This window comes from Camelus bactrianus, chromosome 25, assembly GCF_048773025.1.
Source record: "Camelus bactrianus isolate YW-2024 breed Bactrian camel chromosome 25, ASM4877302v1, whole genome shotgun sequence".
NCBI classification, from domain to species: domain Eukaryota; kingdom Metazoa; phylum Chordata; class Mammalia; order Artiodactyla; family Camelidae; genus Camelus; species Camelus bactrianus.
Window position 1 is genome coordinate 40,881,400 of NC_133563.1, and position 16,555 is coordinate 40,897,954.

The following is a 16,555-nucleotide window of genomic DNA, read 5'->3' on the forward strand; positions in this document are numbered from 1 at the left end:
AGATTGTACCTCCCCATATATATGTATGGAGTGGAGTTTGCCACTGAAAAGTAACTTTGTGTTCCCAACAATGGAAATGAAGGACGGCTTTCACACACTTATCTCTCAGAACTGAGCATGTGGAGAGACGTTCGTTCATCTAGCACAAAGGGATCGGGTTGCAGGGGAAACTTTTACTCTGGTTTCTCAGCCTGTTTCCTACTGCCTGTTTGGCGTTCCTGCAGTTTTCAGTATAAAACCGAGTTGGAGCTAGTATCTCCCTGTATATATATATGGAGTGGATTATGCAAATGAAAATAAACTTTGTGTTCCCAACAAGCTAGGTGAAGGACTGCATTCACACACACTTATCTCTCAGAACTGAGCATGTGGAGAGAAGTTCGGTCATCCAGCATAAAGGGAACCGTTTGCAGGAAAAATTTTTACTCCGGTTTCTCAGTGTGTTTCCTAGTGTCGGTTTGAATTTCCTGCAGTTTTCACTGTAAAACATGTTTGGAGCTTGTACCTGCCCATATAAATGTATGGATTGGAGTTTGCATCTGAAAAGAAACTTTGTGTTCCCAACAAGCTAGGTGAAGTGCGGGTTTCACACACAATTATCTTTCAGAACTGAGCTTGTGGAGAGATATCGTTCATCTACCACAAAGGGAACGCGATGCAGGAGAAACTTTTGCTCTGGTTTCTCAGTCTGTTTCCTAGTGCCGGTTGGACGTTCCTGCAATTTTCACTGTAAAACCGATTTGGAGCTTGTAATTCCCCATATATATGTATGGAGTGGAGTTGGACACTGAAAAGAAACATTGTTTCCCAACAAGCTAGTTGAAGGACGGCTTTCACACACAATTATCCCTCAAAACTGAGCATGTGAAGAGACGTTCGTTCATCTAGCACAAAGGGAACTGGTTGCAGGAGAAATTTTACTCTGGTTTCTCAGTCTGTTTCCTAGTGCAGGTTTGAAGTTCCTGCATTTTTCACTTTAAAACCGGGTTGAGCTAGTAACTCCCCATATATATGTAAGGTGTGGTGTTTGCAAATGAAAAGAATCTTTGTGTTTCCAACAAGCTAAGTGAAGGGCGGCTTTCACACACATATATCTCTCAGAAATGAGCATGTGGAGAGACGTTCGTTCATTTAGCACAAAGGGAACGGGAAGAAGGGGAAACTTTACTCTAGTTTCTCAGTCTTTTTCCTAGTGCCGGTTAGAATTTCCTGCAGTTTTCACTGTCAAACCGAGTTGGAGCTTGTACCTCACCATATATATTTATGGAGTGGAGTTTGCAACTGAAAAGATACTTTGTGTTCCCAACAAGCTAGGTGAAGAACGGCTTTCACACACACTTATCTCTCACAAATGAGCATCTGGAGAGACGTTTGTTCATCCAGCAAAAAAGGGAACGATTTGCAGGAGAAATATTTACTCTGGTTTCTCAGTCTGTTTCCTAGGATTGGTTTGAAGTTCCTGCAGTTTTCACTGTAAAACCTGGTGGGAGCTATTACCTCCCGATATATATATATAGGGAGTGGAGTTTTCAAATGAAAAGAAACTTTGTGTTTCCAACAAGCTAGGTGAAGGACGGCTTTCACACACACTTACCTCTCAGAACTGAGCATGTGGAGAGACGTTCGTTCATCGAGCCTAAAGGGATCGGGTTGCAGGGGAAACGTTTACTCTGGTTCCTCAGTCTGTTTTCTACTGCCTGTTTGGCGTTCCTGCAGTTTTCACTATCAAACCGAGTTGGAGCTAGTTCCTTCCCTTATATATGTATGGAGTGGGGTTTGCAAATTAAAAAGAACTTTGTGTTCCAAAAAGATAGATGAAGGACGGCTTTCACACACACATATCTCTCAGAACTGAGCATGTGTAGAGACGTTCGTTCATCTAGCACAAATGGAACGGGTTGCAGGAGAACCTTTTACTCTGGTTTCTCAGTCTTTTTCCTTCTGCCAGTTTAAAGTTCCTGCAGTTTTCACTGTCAAACAGATTTGGAGCTAGTACCTCTCCATATATATGTATGGAGTGGAGTTTGCAACTGAAAAGAAACTTTGTGTTCCCAACAAGGTAGGTGAAGGACCGCATTCTCACACACTTATCTATCAAAACTGAGCATGTGGAGAGACGTTCCTTCATCTAGCACAAATGGAACAGGTTGTAGGAGAAACCTTTGCTCTGGATTCTCAGACTGTTTCATAGTGCCGGTTTGAAGTTCCTGCAGTTTTCACTGTCAAACCGAGTTGGAGCTAGTTCCTCCACATATATATGTATGGAGTGGAGTTTGCAACTGAAAAGAAACTTTGTGTTCCCAACAAGCTAGTTGAAGGACGGCTTTCACACACACATATCTCTAAGAACTGAGCATTTGTAGAGACGTTCGTTCATCTAGCACAAAGTGAACGGGTTGCTGGGGGAACAAATACTCCGGTTTCTCATTCTGTTTCCTAGTGCCGGTTTATAAGTTTCTGCAGTTTTCACTGTCAAAACGAGTTGGAGCTTGTACCTCTCCATATATATGTATGGAGTGGAGTTTACAACTGAAAAGATACTTTGTGTTCATAACAAGCTAGGTGAAGGACGGCTTTCACACACACTTTTCTCTCAGAACTGAGCATGTGGAGAGACGTTCGGTCATTCCGCATAAAGGGAACGGTTGGCAGGAGAAACTTTTACTCTGGATTCTCAGTCTGTTTTCTAGTGTCGTTTTGAAGTTCCTGCAGTTTTCACTGTAAAACCTGGTTGGAGTTGGTGCCGGCCCATATATATGTATGAAGTGGGGTTTGCAACTGAAAAGAAACTTTGTGTTCCCAACAAGCTAGTTGAAGGGCTTCATTCACACACAGTAATCTTTCAGAATTGAGCATGTGGAGAGATGTTCGATAATCTAGCAAAAAGGGAACGGGTTGCATGAGAAAATTTTGCTCTATTTTCAGTCTGTTTCCCAGTGCCGGTTGGAAGTTCCTGCAGTTTTAAGTGCAAAACAGATTTGGAGCTAGGACCTTCCCATATATATGTATGGAGTGGAGTTTGCCAATGAAAAGAATCTATGTGTTCCCAACAAGCTAGCTGAAGGACGGCTTTCACACACATTTATTTCTCAGAACTGAGAATGTGGAGAGACGTTCGTTCATGTAGTACAAATGGAAACGTTTTTCAGGAGAAATTTTACTCTGGTTTCTCAGTATGTTTCCTAGTGCCGGTTTTAAGTTTCTGCAGTTTTCACTGTCAAACCGAGTTGGAGCTAGTTCCTCCCCATATATATATATGGAGTGGAATTTGCAACTGAAAAGAAACTTTGTATTCCCAACAAGCAAGTTGTAGGACGGCTTTTACACACACTTATCTCTCATAATTGAGCATGTGGATAGACGTTCGTTCATCTAGCACAAAGGGGACGAGTTGCAGGAGAAACATTTACTCTGGTTTCTCAGTCTGTTTCCTAGTGCCGGTTGGAAGTTCCTGCAGTTTTTACTGTAAAACATAGTTGGAGCTTGTACCTCCCCATATATATGTATGGAGTGGAGTTTGCCACTGAAAAGTAACTTTGTGTTCCCAACAATGGAAATGAAGGACGGCTTTCACACACTTATCTCTCAGAACTGAGCATGTGGAGAGACGTTCGTTCATCTAGCACAAAGGGATCGGAATTCAGGGGAAACTTTTACTCTGGTTTCTCAGCCTGTTTCCTACTGCCTGTTTGGCGTTCCTGCAGTTTTCACTATAAAACCGAGTTGGAGCTAGTATCTCCCTGTATATATATATGGAGTGGATTATGCAAATGAAAATAAACTTTGTTTTCCCAACAAGCTATGTGAAAGACGGCTTTCACACACACTTTTCTCTCAGAACTGAGCGTGCGGAGAGACTTTCGGTCATCCCGCATAAAGGAAACGGGTTGCAGGGGAAAATTTTTCTCTGGTTTCTCAGTCTGTTTTCGAGTGTCGGTTTGAAGTTCCTGCAGTTTTCACTGTAAAACCTTGTTGGAGCTTGTACATGCCCATATATATGTATGGATTGAGGTTTGCATCTGACAAGGAACTTTGTGTTCCCAACAATCAAGTTGAAGGACGGCTGTCACACAAACATATCTCTCAGAACTGAGCATGTGTAGAGACGTTCGTTCATCTAGCACAAAGTGAAAGGTTTGCAGCTTAAACAATTACTCTGGTTTCTGAGTCTGTTTCCTAGTGCCGGTTTTTAAGTTCCTGCAGTTTTCACTGTCAAACCGTGTTGGAGCTAGTACCTCTCCATATATATGTATGGATTGGAGTTTGCAACTGAAAAGAAACTTTGTGTTCCCAACAAGCTATGTGAAGGACGGCTTCCACACACACTTATCTCTCAGAACTGAGCATGTGGGGAGACGTTCTGTCATCGCGCACAAAGAGAACGGGTTGAAAGCGAAATATTTACTCTGGTTTCTCAGTCAGTTTCCTAGTGCCGGGTGGAAGTTCCTGCAGTTTTCACTCTCAAACCGATTTGGAGCTAGTACCTCCCCATATATATGTATGAAGTGGAGATTTCAACTGGAAAAATCTTTGTGTTCCCAACAATTTAAGTGAAGGACGGCTTTCACACACACTAATCTCTCAAACTGAGCATGTGGAGAGACGTTCGTTCATCTAGCACAAAGGGAACGTGTTGCAGGAGAAACTATTACTCTGGTTTCTCAGTGTGTTTCCTAGTGCCGTTTTGAAGTTCCTGCATTTTTCACATTAAAACCGGGTTGGAGCAAGTAACTCCCCATATATATGTAAGGTGTGGGTTTGCCAATGAAAAGAAACTTTGTGATTCCAACAAGCTAGGTGGAGGACGGCTTTCACACACACTTATCTCTCAGAACTGAGCATGTGGAGATATGTTCGTTCATGTAGCACAAAGGGAACGGGTAGAAGGGGAAACTTTTACTCTGGTTTCTCAGTCTGTTTCCTAGTCCCGGTTTGAATTTCCTGCAGTTTTCACTGTCAAACCGAGTTGGAGCTTGTACCTCACCATATATAAATATGGAGTGGATTTGAAAACTGAAAAGATACTTTGTGTTCCCAACATGCTAGGTGAAGGACGGCTTTCACACACAATTATCTCTCACAAAAGAGCATGTGGAGAGACGTTTGCTCATCCAGCAAAAAAGGGAACGATTTTCCGGAGAAACTTTTACTCTGGTTTCTCAGTCTGTTTCCTAGGGTCGGTTTGAAGTTGCTGCAGTTTTCACTGTAAAACCTGGTGGGAGCTTGTACCTCCCCATATATATGTATGGAGTGGAGTTTTCAAATGAAAAATACTATGTGTTTCCAACAAGCTAGGTAAAGGACTGCTTTCACACACAGTTATCTCTCAGAACTGAGCATGTGGAGAGACGTTCGTTCTTCTAGCCAAAACGGATCGATTTGCAGGGGAAACATTTACTCTGGATTCTCAGTCTGTTTCCTACTGCCTGTTTGGCGTTCCTGCAGTTTTCACTATAAAACCGAGTTCGAGCTTTTACCACCCCATATATATGTATGGAGTGGAGTTGGCAAATGAAAAGTAAATTTGTGTTCCCAACAAGGGATGTGAAGGGCCGCTATAACACACACTTATCTCTCAGATCTGAGCATGTGGAGAGACGTTCGTTCATCTAGCACAAAGGGATCGGGTTGCAGAGGAAACTTTTACTCTGGATTCTCAATCTGTTTCCTACTGCTTGTTTGGAGTTCCTGCAGTTTTCACTATAATACCGAGTTGGAGCTAGGATCTCCCCATATATATATAAGGAGTGGAGTATGCAAATGAAAAAAAACTTTGTTTTCCCAACAAGCATGTTGAAGGAGGTCTTTCACACACACTTATCTCTCAGAACTGAGCATGTGGAGAGACGATCGTTCATCTAGCACAAAGGGAACGGTTGGAAGGAGAAACATTTACTCTGGTTTTTCAGTATGTTTCCTAGTGCCGGTTTGAAGTTCCTGCAGTTTTCACTTTCAAACCGGGTTGGAGCTAGTCCCTATCCATATATATGTATGGAGTGGAGTTTGCAACTGAAAAAAACTTTGTGTTCCCAACAAGCTAGGTGAAGGACGGCTTTTACACACAATTATCTCTCAGAACTGAGCATGTGGAGAGACGTTCGTTCATCTAGCACAAAGGGAACGGGTTGCAGGAGCAACTTTTACTCTGGTTTCCCAGTCTTTTTCCTTCTGCCGGTTTAAAGTTCCTGCAGTTTTCACTGTCAAACAGATTTGGAGCTAGTACCTCTCCATATATATGTATGGAGTGGAGATAGCAACTGAAAAGAAACTTTGTGTTCCCAACAAGGTAGGTGAAGGACCGCATTCTCACACAATTATCTCTCAAAACTGAGCATGTGGAGAGACGTTCCTTCATCTAGCACAAATGGAACAGGTTGTAGGAGAAACATTTACTCTGGATTCTCAGACTGTTTCATAGTGCCGGTTTGAATTTCCTGCAGTTTTCACTGTCAAACCGAGTTGGAGCTTGTACCTCTCCATATATATGTATGGATTGGAGTTTGCAACTGAAAAGATACTTTGTGTTCCCAACAAGCTAGGTGAAAGACGGCTTTCACACACACTTTTCTCTCAGAACTGAGCATGTGGAGAGACGTTCGATCATTCCGCATAAAGGAACGGGTTGCAGGAGAAACTTTTACTCTGGTTTCTCAGTCTGTTTCCTAGTGTCGGTTTGAAGTTCCTGCAGTTTTCACTGTAAAACCTGGTTGGAGTTTGTGCCTACCCATATATATTTATGAAGTGGAGTTTGCAACTGAAAAGAAACTTTGTGTTCCCAACAAGCTAGTTGAAGGACTTCATTCACACACAGTAATCTTTCAGAACTGAGCATGTGGAGAGATGTTCGATAATCTAGCAAAAAGTGAACGGGTTGCATGGGAAAATTTTGCTCTATTTTCAGTCTGTTTCCTAGTGCCGGTTGGAAGTTCCTGCAGTTTTAAGTGTAAAACAGAGTTGGAGCTAGGACATTCCCATATATATGTATGGAGTGGAGTTTGCCAATGAAAAGAAACTATGTGTTCCCAACAAGCTAGCTGAAGGACGGCTTTCACACACATTTATTTCTCAGAACTGAGAATGTGGAGAGAAGTTCATTCATGTAGCACAAATGGAACTGTTTTTCAGGAGAAATTTTACTCTGGTTTCTCAGTCTGTTTCCTAGTGCCAGTTTGAAGTTCCTGCAGTTTTCACTGTAAAACCGATTTGGAGCTAGTTCCTCCCCATACATATATATGGAGTGGAATTTGCAACTGAAAAGAAACTTTGTATTCCAAACAAGCTAGTTGTAGGACGGCTTTCACACACACTTATCTCTCATAATTGAGCATGTGGATAGACGTTCGTTCTTCTAGCACAAAGGGGACGAGTTGCAGGAGAAACATTTACTCTGGTTTCTCAGTCTGTTTCCTAGTGCCGGTTGGAAGTTCCTGCAGTTTTTACTGTAAAACATAGTTGGAGCTTGTACCTCCCCATATATATGTATGGAGTGGAGTTTACCACTGAAAAGTAACTTTGTGTTCCCAACAATGGAAATGAAGGACGGCTTTCACACACACATATCTCTCAGAACTGAGCATGTGGAGAGACGTTCGTTCATCTAGCGCAAAGGGATCGGGTTGCAGGGGAAACTTTTACTCTGGGTTCTCAGCCTGTTTCCTACTGCCTGTTTGGCGTTCCTGCAGTTTTCAGTATAAAACCGAGTTGGAGCTAGTATCTCCCTGTATATATATATGGAGTGGATTATGCAAATGAAAATAAACTTTGTGTTCCCAACAAGCTAAGTGAAGGACTGCATTCACACACACTTATCTCTCAGAACTGAGCATGTGGAGAGAAGTTCGGTCATCCAGCATAAAGGGAACCATTTGCAGGAAAAACTTTTACTCCGGTTTCTCAGTGTGTTTCCTAGTGTCGGTTTGAATTTCCTGCAGTTTTCACTGTAAAACATGTTTGGAGCTTGTACCTGCCCATATAAATGTATGGATTGGAGTTTGCATCTGAAAAGAAACTTTGTGTTCCCAACAAGCTAGGTGAAGTGCGGGTTTCACACACAATTATCTTTCAGAACTGAGCTTGTGGAGAGATATTCGTTCATCTACCACAAAGGGAACGCGATGCAGGGGAAACTTTTGCTCTGGTTTCTCAGTCTGTTTCCTAGTGCCGGTTGGACGTTCCTGCAATTTTCACTGTAAAACCGATTTGGAGCTTGTAATTCCCCATATATATGTATGGAGTGGAGTTGGACACTGAAAAGAAACATTGTTTTCCCAACAAGCTAGTTGAAGGACGGCTTTAACACACAATTATCCCTCAGAACTGAGCATGTGGAGAGACGTTCGTTCATCCAGCACAAAGGGAACTGGTTGCAGGAGAAATTTTACTCTGGTCTCTCAGTCTGTTTCCTAGTGCCGGTTTGAAATTCCTGCATTTTTCACTTTAAAACCGGGTTGGAGCTAGAAACTCCCCATATATATGTAAGGTGTGGTGTTTGCAAATGAAAAGAAACTTTGTGTTTCCAACAAGCTAGGTGAAGGACGGCTTTCACACACATATATCTCTCAGAAATGAGCATGTGTAGAGACGTTCGTTCTTCTAGCACAAAGGGAACGGGTTGCAGGAGCAACTTTTTCTCTGGTTTCTCAGTCTTTTTCCTTCTGCCGGTTTAAAATTCCTGCAGTTTTCACTGTCAAACAGATTTGGAGCTAGTACCTCTCCATATATATGTATGGGGTGGAGTTTGCAACTGAAAAGAAACTTTGTGTTCCCAACCAGGTAGGTGAAGGACCGCATTCTCACACACTTATCTCTCAAAACTGAGCATGTGGAGAGACGTTCCTTCATCTAGCACAAATGGAACAGGTTGTAGGAGAAACATTTACTCTGGATTCTCAGACTGTTTCATAGTGCCGGTTTGAAGTTCCTGCAGTTTTCACTGTCAAACCGAGTTGGAGCTAGTTCCTCCACATATATATGTATGGAGTGGAGTTTGCAACTGAAAAGAAAATTTGTGTTCCCAACAAGCTAGGTGAAGGACGGCTTTCACACACACATATCTCTCAGAACTGAGCATGTGTAGAGACGTTCGTTCATCTAGCACAAAGGGAACGGTTGGCAGGAGAAACTTTTACTCTGGTTTCTCAGTCTGTTTCCTAGTGTCGGTTTGAAGTTCCTGCAGTTTTCACTGTAAAACCTGGTTGGAGTTGGTGCCTGCCCATATATATGTATGAAGTGGAGTTTGCAACTGAAAAGAAACTTTGTGTTCCCAACAAGCTAGTTGAAGGACTTCATTCACACACAGTAATCTTTCAGAACTGAGCATGTGGAGAGATGTTCGATAATCTAGCAAAAATTAAACGGGTTGCATGAGAAAATTTTGCTCTATTTTCAGTCTGTTTCCTAGTGCCGGTTGGAAGTTCCTGCAGTTTTAAGTGTAAAACAGAGTTGGAGCTAGGACCTTCCCATATATATGTATGGAGTGGAGTTTGCCAATGAAAAGAAACTATGTGTTCCCAACAAGCTAGCTGAAGGACGGCTTTCACACACATTTATTTCTGAGAACTGAGAATGTGGAGAGACATTCGTTCATGTAGTACAAATGGAACCGTTTTTCAGGAGAAATTTTACTCTGGTTTCTCAGTCTGTTTCCTAGTGCCGGTTTGAAGTTCCTGCAGTTTTCACTGTCAAACCGAGTTGGAGCTAGATACTCCCCATATATATATATGGAGTGGAATTTGCAACTGAAAAGAAACTTTGTATTCCCAACAAGCAAGTTGTAGGACGGCTTTCACACACACTTATCTCTCATAATTGAGCATGTGGAGAGACGTTCGTTCATCTAGCACAAAGGGGACGAGTTGCAGGAGAAACATTTACTCTGGTTTCTCAGTCTGTTTCCTAGTGCCGGTTGGAAGTTCCTGCAGTTTTTACTGTAAAACATAGTTGGAGCTTGTACCTCCCCATATATATGTATGGAGTGGAGTTTGCCACTGAAAAGTAACTTTGTGTTCCCAACAATGGAAATGAAGGACGGCTTTCACACACACTTATCTCTCAGAACTGAGCATGTGGAGAGACGTTCGTTCATCTAGCACAAAGGGATCGGGTTGCAGGGGAAACTTTTACTCTGGTTTCTCAGCCTGTTTCCTACTGCCTGTTTGGCGTTCCTGCAGTTTTCAGTATAAAACCGAGTTGGAGCTACTATCTCCCTGTATATATATATGGAGTGGATTATGCAAATGAAAATAAACTTTGTTTTCCCAACAAGCTATGTGAAAGACGGCTTTCACACACACTTTTCTCTCAGAACTGAGCGTTCGGAGAGACGTTCGGTCATTCCGCATAAAGGAAACGGGTTGCAGGAGAAAATTTTTCTCTGGTTTCTCAGTCTGTTTCCGAGTGTCGGTTTGAAGTTCCTGCAGTTTTCACTGTAAAACCTTGTTGGAGCTTGTACATGCCCATATATATGTATGGATTGAGGTTTGCGTCTGACAAGGAACTTTGTGTTCCCAACAATCAAGTTGAAGGACGGCTGCCACACACACATAACTCTCAGAACTGAGCATGTGTAGAGACGTTCGTTCATCTAGCACAAAGTGAAAGGTTTGCAGCTGGAACAATTACTCTGGTTTCTGAGTCTGTTTCCTAGTGCCGGTTTGAAGTTCCTGCAGTTTTCACTGTAAAATCGAGTTGAAGCTTGTACCTCTCCATATATATGTATGGAATGGAGTTTGCAACTGAAAAGAAACTCTGTGTTCCCAACTAGCTAGGTGAAGGACGGCTTTCACACACACCTATCTCTCAGAACTGAGCATGTGGAGAGACGTTCGTTCATCTAGCACAAAGGGAACGGGTTGCAGGAGCAACTTTTACTCTGGTTTCTCTGTCTGTTTCCTAGTGCCGGTTTGAAGTTCCTGCAGTTTTCACTGTAAAATCGATTTGAAGCTTGTACCTCTCCATATATATGTATGGAATGGAGTTTGCAACTGAAAAGAAACTCTGTGTTCCCAACTAGCTAGGTGAAGGACGGCTTTCACACACACCTATCTCTCAGAACTGAGCATGTGGAGAGACGTTCGTTCATCTAGCACAAAGGGAACGGGTTGCAGGAGCAACTTTTACTCTGGTTTCTCTGTTTCCTAGTGCCGGTTTGAAGTTCCTGCAGCTTTCACTGTAAAATCGAGTTGAAGCTTGTACCTCTCCATATATATGTATGGAATGGAGTTTGCAACTGAAAAGAAACTCTGTGTTCCCAACTAGCTAGGTGAAGGACGGCTTTCACACACACCTATCTCTCAGAACTGAGCATGTGGAGAGACGTTCGTTCATCTAGCACAAAGGGAACGGGTTGCAGGAGCAACTTTTACTCTGGTTTCTCTGTCTGTTTCCTAGTGCCGGTTTGAAGTTCCTGCAGTTTTCACTGTAAAATCGAGTTGAAGCTTGTACCTCTCCATATATATGTATGGAATGGAGTTTGCAACTGAAAAGAAACTCTGTGTTCCCAACTAGCTAGGTGAAGGACGGCTTTCACACACACTTATCTCTCAGAACTGAGCATGTGGAGAGACGTTCGTTCATCTAGCACAAAGGGAACGGGTTGCAGGAGCAACTTTTTCTCTGGTTTCTCTGTCTGTTTCCTAGTGCCGGTTTGAAGTTCCTGCAGTTTTCACTGTAAAATCGAGTTGAAGCTTGTACCTCTCCATATATATGTATGGAATGGAGTTTGCAACTGAAAAGAAACTCTGTGTTCCCAACTAGCTAGGTGAAGGACGGCTTTCACACACACCTATCTCTCAGAACTGAGCATGTGGAGAGACGTTCGTTCATCTAGCACAAAGGGAACGGGTTGCAGGAGCAACTTTTCCTCTGGTTTCTCTGTCTGTTTCCTAGTGCCGGTTTGAAGTTCCTGCAGTTTTCACTGTAAAATCGAGTTGAAGCTTGTACCTCTCCATATATATGTATGGAATGGAGTTTGCAACTGAAAAGAAACTCTGTGTTCCCAACTAGCTAAGTGAAGGACGGCTTTCACACTCACCTATCTGTCAGAACTGAGCATGTGGAGAGACGTTCGTTCATCTAGCACAAAGGGAACGGGTTGCAGGAGCAACTTTTACTCTGGTTTCTCTGTCTGTTTCCTAGTGCCGGTTTGAAGTTCCTGCAGTTTTCACTGTAAAATCGAGTTGAAGCTTGTACCTCTCCATATATATGTAGGGAATGGAGTTTGCTACTGAAAAGAAACTCTGTGTTCCCAACTAGCTATGTGAAGGACGGCTTTCACACACACTTATCTCTCAGAACTGAGCATGTGGAGAGACGTTCGTTCATCTAGCACAAAGGGAACGGGTTGCAGGAGCAACTTTTTCTCTGGTTTCTCTGTCTGTTTCCTAGTGCCGGTTTGAAGTTCCTGCAGTTTTCACTGTAAAATCGAGTTGAAGCTTGTACCTCTCCATATATATGTATGGAATGGAGTTTGCAACTGAAAAGAAACTCTGTGTTCCCAACTAGCTAGGTGAAGGATGGCTTTCACACACACCTATCTCTCAGAACTGAGCATGTGGAGAGACCTTCGTTCATCAAGCACAAAGGGAACGGGTTGCAGGAGCAACTTTTACTCTGGTTTCTCTGTCTGTTTCCTAGTGCCGGTTTGAAGTTCCTGCAGTTTTCACTGTAAAATCGAGTTGAAGCTTGTACCTCTCCATATATATGTATGGAATGGAGTTTGCAACTGAAAAGAAACTCTGTGTTCCCAACTAGCTAGGTGAAGGACGGCTTTCACACACACCTATCTCTCAGAACTGAGCATGTGGAGAGACGTTCGTTCATCTAGCACAAAGGGAACGGGTTGCAGGAGCAACTTTTACTCTGGTTTCTCTGTCTGTTTCCTAGTGCCGGTTTGAAGTTCCTGCAGTTTTCACTATCAAACCGAGTTGGAGCTAGTTCCTTCCCATATATATGTATGGAGTGGGGTTTGCAAATTAAAAAGAACTTTGTGTTCCAACAAGATAGATGAAGGACGGCTTTCACACACACATATTTCTCAGAACTGAGCATGTGTAGAGACGTTCGTTCATCTAGCACATAAGGAATTGGTTGCAGGAGAACCTTTTACTCTGGTTTCTCAGTCTTTTTCCTTCTGCCGGTTTAAAGTTCCTGCAGTTTTCACTGTCAAACCGAGTTGGAGCTAGTTCCTCCACATATATATGTATGGAGTGGAGTTTGCAACTGAAAAGAAACTTTGTGTTCCCAACAAGCTAAGTGAAGGACGGCTTTCAAACACACATATCTCTCAGAACTGAGCATGTGTAGAGACGTTCGTTCATCTAGCACAAAGTGAACGGGTTGCTGGGGGAACAATTACTCTGGTTTCACATTTTGTTTCCTACTACCGGTTTTTAAATTCCTGCAGTTTTCACTGTCAAACCGAGTTGGAGCTTGTACCTCTCCATATATATGTATGGAGTGGAGTTTGCAACTGAAAAGATACTTTGTGTTCCCAACCAGCTAGGTGAAAGACGGCTTTCACACACACTTTTCTCTTAGAAATGAGCATGTGGAGAGACTTTCGATCATTCCGCATAAAGGGAATGGGTTGCAGGAGAAACATTTACTCTGGTTTCTCAGTCTGTATCCTAGGATTGGTTTGAAGTTCCTGCAGTTTTCACTGTAAAACCTGGTGGGAGCTATTACCTCCCGATATATATATATAGGGAGTGGAGTTTTCAAATGAAAAGAAACTATGTGTTTCCAACAAGCTAGTTGAAGGACGGCTTTCACACACACTTATCTCTCAGAACTGAGCATGTGGAGAGACGTTCGTTCATCGAGCCTAAAGGGATCGGGTTGCAGGGGAAACGTTTACTATGGTTTCTCAGTCTGTTTCCTAGTGCCGGTTTGAAGTTCCTGCAGTTTTCACTATCCAACCGAGTTGGAGCTAGTTCCTTCCCATATATATGTATGGAGTGGGGTTTGCAAATTAAAAAGATCTTTGTGTTCCAACAAGATAGATGAAGGACGGCTTTCACACACACATATCTCTCAGAAGTGAGCATGTGTAGAGACGTTCGTTCATCCAGCACAAATGGAACGGGTTGCAGGAGAACCTTTTACTCTGGTTTCTCAGTCTTTTTCCTTCTGCCGGTTTAAAGTTCCTGCAGTTTTCACTGTCAAACAGATTTGGAGCTAGTACCTCTCCATATATATGTATGGAGTGGAGTTTGCAACTGAAAAGAAACTTTGTGTTCCCAACAAGGTAGTTGAAGGACCGCATTCTCACACACTTATCTATCAACCTGAGCATGTGGAGAGACGTTCCTTCATCTAGCACAAATGGAACAGATTGTAGGAGAAACATTTACTCTGGATTCTCAGACTGTTTCATAGTGCCGGTTAGAATTTCCTGCAGTTTACACTGTCAAACCGAGTTTGAGCTAGGTCCTCCACATATATATGTATGGAGTGGAGTTTGCAACTGAAAATATACTTTGTGTTCCCAACAAGCTAGGTGAAAGACGGCTTTCACACACACTGTTCTCTCAGAACTGAGCATGTGGAGAGACGTTCGATCATTCCGCATAAAGGGAACGGGTTGCAGGAGAAACTTTTACTCTGGTTTCTCAGTCTGTTTCCTAGTGTCGGTTTGAAGTTCCTGCAGTTTTCACTGTAAAACCTGGTTGGAGCTAGTGCCTGCCCATATATATGTATGAAGTGGAGTTTGCAACTGAAAAGAAACTTTGTGTTCCCAACAAGCTAGTTGAAGGACTTCATTCACACACAGTAATCTTTCAGAACTGAGCATGTGGAGAGATGTTCGATAATCTAGCAAAAAGTGAACGGGTTGCATGAGAAAATTTTGCTCTATTTTCAGTCAGTTTCCTAGTGCCGGTTGGAAGTTCCTGCAGTTTTAAGTGTAAAACCGAGTTGGAGCTAGTAGCTTCCCATATATATGTATGGAGTGGAGTTTGCCAATGAAAAGAAACTATGTGTTCCCAACAAGCTAGCTGAAAGACGGCTTTCACACACATTTATTTCTCAGAACTGAGAATGTGGAGAGACGTTCGTTCATGTAGCACAAATGGAACTGTTTTTCAGGAGAAATTTTACTCTGGTTTCTCAGTCTGTTTCCTAGTGCCGGTTTGAAGTTCCTGCAGTTTTCACTGTAAAACCGATTTGGAGCTAGTTCCTCCCCATGTATATATATGGAGTGGAATTTGCAACTGAAAAGAAACTTTGTATTCCCAACAAGCTAGTTGCAGGACGGCTTTCACACACACTTATCTCTCATAATTGAGCATGTGGATAGATGTTCGTTCATCTAGCACAAAGGGGACGAGTTGCAGGAGAAACATTTACTCTGGTTTCTCAGTCTGTTTCCTAGTGCCGGTTGGAAGTTCCTGCAGTTTTTACTGTAAAACATAGTTGGAGATTGTACCTCCCCATATATATGTATGGAGTGGAGTTTGCCACTGAAAAGTAACTTTGTGTTCCCAACAATGGAAATGAAGGACGGCTTTCACACACTTATCTCTCAGAACTGAGCATGTGGAGAGACGTTCGTTCATCTAGCACAAAGGGATCGGGTTGCAGGGGAAACTTTTACTCTGGTTTCTCAGCCTGTTTCCTACTGCCTGTTTGGCGTTCCTGCAGTTTTCAGTATAAAACCGAGTTGGAGCTAGTATCTCCCTGTATATATATATGGAGTGGATTATGCAAATGAAAATAAACTTTGTGTTCCCAACAAGCTAGGTGAAGGACTGCATTCACACACACTTATCTCTCAGAACTGAGCATGTGGAGAGAAGTTCGGTCATCCAGCATAAAGGGAACCGTTTGCAGGAAAAATTTTTACTCCGGTTTCTCAGTGTGTTTCCTAGTGTCGGTTTGAATTTCCTGCAGTTTTCACTGTAAAACATGTTTGGAGCTTGTACCTGCCCATATAAATGTATGGATTGGAGTTTGCATCTGAAAAGAAACTTTGTGTTCCCAACAAGCTAGGTGAAGTGCGGGTTTCACACACAATTATCTTTCAGAACTGAGCTTGTGGAGAGATATCGTTCATCTACCACAAAGGGAACGCGATGCAGGAGAAACTTTTGCTCTGGTTTCTCAGTCTGTTTCCTAGTGCCGGTTGGACGTTCCTGCAATTTTCACTGTAAAACCGATTTGGAGCTTGTAATTCCCCATATATATGTATGGAGTGGAGTTGGACACTGAAAAGAAACATTGTTTCCCAACAAGCTAGTTGAAGGACGGCTTTCACACACAATTATCCCTCAAAACTGAGCATGTGGAGAGACGTTCGTTCATCTAGCACAAAGGGAACTGGTTGCAGGAGAAATTTTACTCTGGTTTCTCAGTCTGTTTCCTAGTGCAGGTTTGAAGTTCCTGCATTTTTCACTTTAAAACCGGGTTGAGCTAGTAACTCCCCATATATATGTAAGGTGTGGTGTTTGCAAATGAAAAGAATCTTTGTGTTTCCAACAAGCTAAGTGAAGGGCGGCTTTCACACACATATATCTCTCAGAAATGAGCATGTGGAGAGACGTTCGTTCATTTAGCACAA